Source organism: Neoarius graeffei, chromosome 5, assembly GCF_027579695.1.
Source record: "Neoarius graeffei isolate fNeoGra1 chromosome 5, fNeoGra1.pri, whole genome shotgun sequence".
In the NCBI taxonomy this organism is placed as follows: domain Eukaryota; kingdom Metazoa; phylum Chordata; class Actinopteri; order Siluriformes; family Ariidae; genus Neoarius; species Neoarius graeffei.
The window spans coordinates 26,753,293-26,758,761 of record NC_083573.1 but is presented as its reverse complement, the minus strand read 5'-3'; positions in this window follow the sequence as shown (position 1 = coordinate 26,758,761).

The following is a 5,469-nucleotide window of genomic DNA, read 5'->3' as shown; positions in this document are numbered from 1 at the left end:
TACGCATCGGCAGCAACTCCTCCAGCACCATCACACTGAATACGGGGGCCCCCCAAGGATGTGTGCTAAGCCCCCTCCTCTTCACTCTGCTGACCCACCACTGCACACCAACATCCAGCTCAAGTCTCTTCATTAAGTTTGCGGATGACACGCCTGTGGTGGGTCTCATCAACAATGGCGATGAGACAATCTACAGGAGTGAGGTGAGCCGCTTGGCCATGTGGTGCAAGGACAACAATCTCTGTCTGAATGTGGAGAAGACGAAGGAGATTGTTGTGGACTTCAGGAGAGAGCACACCCAGCATGCTCCACTATCTATCGACGGTGCTGCAGTGGAGAGGGTGAGCAGCACCAAGTTTCTGGGTGTGCACATCTCTGAAGACCTGTCCTGGAGCAACAACACCGCATCACTGGCCAAAAAAGCCCAACAGTGTCTGTACTTCCTCCGCAAACTGAGGAGAGCAAGAGCCCCGGCTCCCATCATGCACACTTTCTACAGAGGCACCATCGAGAACATTCTGACCAGCTGCATCACCGTGTGGTACGTTGCCTGCACCGTGTCCTGCTGCAAGTCTCTGCAGCGCATCATGAGAGCAGCTGAGAGGATCATTGGTGTCTCTCTCCCTTCTCTAATGGATATTTATAACTCCCGCCTCACCCGCAAAGCCATCAGGATTGCAGGTGACCCCACCCACCCATCTCACAGCCTCTTCAGCCTGTTGCCGTCGGGGAGGAGACTGCGGAGTCTCCGGGCCAAAACCAGCAGGCTCAAGAACAGTTTCTTTCACCAGGCAGTCAGGAGGCTCAACTCCCTCCCTGTTCTGCCCCTCCTCCCCCCTCTGCCCCCCTGCCACAGATTCTGCTCGCACACCCCCCTGCCCCCCCTTCAGCATCTGACACGTCATCCTCACAGTTTCCCCCCCAACACACACACACACACACACACACACACATACATACATACATCTCATCGTTCATTAACGCACTGAACTCAGGGACCGCACATCTCTCTTTACCTCGCTCATTTCGCACTACCTCAACTTAACAGCTGCTAGTTTGTTTATACTGCTTATTTCATGTTTACCTGCTATACCTCAAGTGCCCTTGACTGTTTGTTTATTTGAACCAATTTGTGTGTGTGTGTGTGTGTATGAGTGTTTAGTCTACGTCTAGTTCATATCTAGAGTGTTTCTACTGTTTATATTGTCTGTTTGAGTGTTTAGTCTGTGTGTAGTTCTTATCTAGTGTTTACACTTTTTATATTGTCTGAGTGTTTAGTCTATGTCTTGTTCTTATCTATTGTTTATACTGTTTATTTATACTGTTTATATTGTTTGTCTGAGTGTTTAGTCTATGTCTAGTTCCTATCTAGAGTGTTTATACTGTTTATATTGTTTGTTTGTTTGTTTGTTTCAATTATTCTATTTTTATTTTTATTTATTGCATTGCCTGTTTGCACCATGGGTCAGAGAGGACTGAAATTTCATCTGTGCTGTATGTCGAGCATGTATAGTATATTTGACAATAAAGTTGACTTGACTTGACTTAATTGTCACATGTTTAAACTCAAGCAAAACAAGCAACATTAAAGGGAAACTTGAATAACGCCTGCATATTTTATTTCCACCTGAGACAGACAGCACCTCACAACATTCAGGCTAATCAGATCAATATGTAATTGTCAAATGTTTAAACTCAAGCAAAACAAGGAATATTAAAGGGAAACTTGAATAACTCCTGCATATTTTATTTCCATCTGAGACAGGCAGCACCTCACAAAATTCAGGCTAATGAGAAGTATTACTTCCATTGTGATGAACATGATCTAGTTCTCACTATCTTATTTAAAAATCATGACTATCATAAATTGGGTCAAGTAACTATTCCAAAGATGTCCCTTTAATAACTACACAACACCTTTAAAAAGTTTCTATGCTACAATTTTCACATTTATATCACTTAAATTTTCAAATAAACAGCAGCACCTTGCAAGATATTACAATTTATCATGACATTTCAGATTTATACTTTAATTCAATGCTCATCATATAAGCAAAAAAGCACCTTGATATTTATATCAACTAAATTTTCAAATAAACAGCACCTTGCAAAGTAAATTGTTAGGACTTGGGACTATCTTGGCCTCTAGAGGCCGCTATTATATCTTTTGTCTTGTTATGTTTGTTTTGACAGCTAGAGGCCGCTATTGTTTTGTGTTTGTTTTGACAGCCATGTGCTCCTTTGTTTTCATGCGCCTTTTGCCCCACCTGTTCTTTATTTTCTGCCCCGCCTAGTTTCTTAATTACCTTGGGTATTTATACGTCCTCAGTTTGGTCTCTAGTTACTGATTCTTTGTGTTGTTCATGGCTAGTAACCTCTGTTCTGTGTACCTCGCCTGTGTTCTTGTGTTTTTGGTATTTTGCTTTCTTGGGACTTGTTGGACTGTTTTGTTAACTAGAGACTTGCCACTTTTGTATCTTCTGAGCGTTTGGATTTTTGCCTCTTCTTCTTTGGTTTTGCATTTTTGGACTTTGAACTTTTGGATGTTTTGTTTTCCCTTTTATCTTCTGAGTATTTGGATTTTACTTTTGTGGATTTTTGCATTTGGATTTTCCTGATCTTTGGCGATAAACTGTTTTGAACTCTACTTTTGTCCCACTCCTCTGCATTTGAGTCATTCCCCTGGTGGCCTAGTGGGGGTTTGCTGGGTTACCACACCAGCGATCCGGGTTCAATTCCCAGCAAAACCTAACAGAAAGACTCAGTCATGACTGACTCAGAAGAGGCTTCTTCAGCTGTCTTTCAGAGGATAATGGCTGCTTTAACAAGCTTTGGGGACACTCATGGACAAGCACTTGTAAGCCAACAAGAGACCCTTGCTTGCCATGATGCACTGCCCCAGCAAATTGGGAAGGCCCTGGCACGGCTGACTCCTCGGCCCCCATCTCCTGATCCTCCCTCTGCTCCTGCTCCACCATCTGCTCCAGCTCCAGTGCCTCCTGCCACGCTCCCACCTTCACCTCATGAACCCCGCCTTCCTGCACCACAGAGGTATGACGGTAAGTGCTGGGAGTTCCTTACCCAGTGTCAACTCACCTTTGAGCTTCAGCCTACCACCTACACTACTGACCGCAGCAAGATTGCATATGTGATAACGTTGTTAGCTGACAAGGCACGAGCTTGGGCAACAGCCATCTGGCAGAGACAGGGACCCGAGTGTTCCGAGTTCAAGAGGTTTATGGAGGAGATGCTTCGTGTTTTCGATCAGGCAGACATCAGCAAAGATGCAGCCAGGAAGCTCATGTCCATCCGGCAGGGAGGAAGTGTCGCAGACTACACCATCTCGTTCTGGACGCTCGCAGCAGTCAGTGGATGGAATGGGACTGCCCTGGTTTCAGCCTTCCACCATGGTCTGTCTGACCCCATCAAGGATGGACTGGCCTCTATAGGATGCCCAAGTGACCTTGAAACTCTGATCTCGCATGCCATTCGTCTTGATAACAGGATTAGAGAGCGTCACCAAGTCCGGACCTTCCCTTGCCGCACTGCCCCAACCTGGAGTCTGTCCACCTCCTCCAGTGACCGTCCGGAGTCCATGCAAGACTCGTCTCTCCACATCTGAGAGGGAACGCAGAAGGAGGGACAAGTGCTGCATCTACTGTGGCAAGCCTGGCCATTTCCGAGCGTCATGTCCCGAGCTCTTGGGCAAAAGGACCGCCCCATCCAGCCAAGGGAGGGTGGTGACGGGGACTACCCTCTCTCCCGAACTTCCTGGCCGAGGAGTCTACATCCCTGTCTCCATCTCCTGGGGTGAATCCGTCCACTCATGCCAAGCCTTGTTAGACTAGACTTGTTAGGCTGCTGGGAACTTTATGGATGTTCACTTCGCCCGAAGTATCAATGTCCCTACTGCACCTCTTGAAGTTCCGTTGTCGGTGTCTGCTCTGGATGGCCAAGCTCTAGGTGATGGAAGAGCCACCCAAGTAACTTCTCCAGTCCTTCTCCAGTCTCAAGCTCACAAAGAGGAAATATCCCTGCACCTGATTCAGTCACCAGAGTTCCCAGTGATTCTAGGCCTTCCTTGGCTCACCCGCCACAACCCTCGCATAGACTGGGTAACAAGCCAGGTTGTGGAATGGGGCCCTACATGCCATGTCTCTTGTCTGCTCTCTAGTTCTCCTGTGTCTCCTGCCGAACCCCCTGATCTCACCGAGTTATCTCAAGTTCCCACAGAGTACTGGGACCTTAAGGAGGTCTTTAGCAAGAGTAGGGCCGCCGTTCTTCCTCCGCACCGCACCTACGACTGTGCCATAGACTTGCTCCCCGGGGCTACCCCTCCTCGGGGCAGGCTGTTCTCCCTCTCTCAGCCAGAACGCAAGGCCATGGAGGAATACATCAAGGACGCCCTGGCCTCTGGGGTCATCTGACCCTCCACCTCACTTGCTGGTGCCGGCTTCTTCTTTGTCGGCAAGAAGGATGGGGGGGCTCTGACCGTGTATTGACTACAGGAGCCTGAACAAGATCACTGTGTGCAACCGTTATCCCCTTCCGCTGATGTCCACAGTGTTCGACCGGCTCCAAGGCGCCACAGTCTTCACCAAGTTGGATTTACGGAATGCATACCACCTCATCCGTATCCGACGGAGACGAGTGGAAGACTGCCTTTAACACCCCGTCAGGACACTATGAGTACCAAGTGATGTCCTTCGGACGCACCAATGCACCAGCAGTTTTTCAGGCCCTTATCAATGACGTCTTGAGGGATATGATCAACCAATACGGTTTTGTCTACCTCGACGAGATTCTGATATTTTCCAAGACCTTGCAGGAGCACTGCGACCATGTCCGTCAGGTTCTCCAGAGGCTGCTACAGAACAATCTGTTTGCTAAGGCCCAGAAATGTGAGTTTCATGTCCCCGAGGTCTCCTTTCTGGGTTTTATTGTATGGACAGGACAACTCCAGATGGATCCAGCCAAGACCCTAGCCGTCCGGGACTGGCCCACTCCCAAGTCCATGAAAGAAGTTCAGCAGTTCTTAGGATTCGCCAACTTTTACTGCAAGTTTGTCAGGAACTTCAGTTCTGTAGCAGCGCCCATATCGGACCTCACCAAAAAGACAGGTGGGTCGTATGCCTGGTCTCCTCAGGCGGAGAAGGCTTTCAAGGACCTCAAGCACCGCTTCTGCACGGCACCCATTCTGGTCCTCCCTGACACATCGCAACCCTTCATTGTCGAGGTGGACGCTTCGGACAGTGGCGTCGGCACAGTCGTCTCTCAACGCTCGTATGGAAGGTTGCACCCCTGCACATACTTCTCCCACCGTCTGAGTCCTGCGGAGTCCCAGTATGATGTGGGGGATCGAGAACTGCTCGCGGTGAAACTGGCCCTTGAGGAATGGAGGCACTGGCTGGAGGGAGCACAACATCCATTCCTGGTTTGGACGGACCACAAGAACCTGGAGTACCTCCA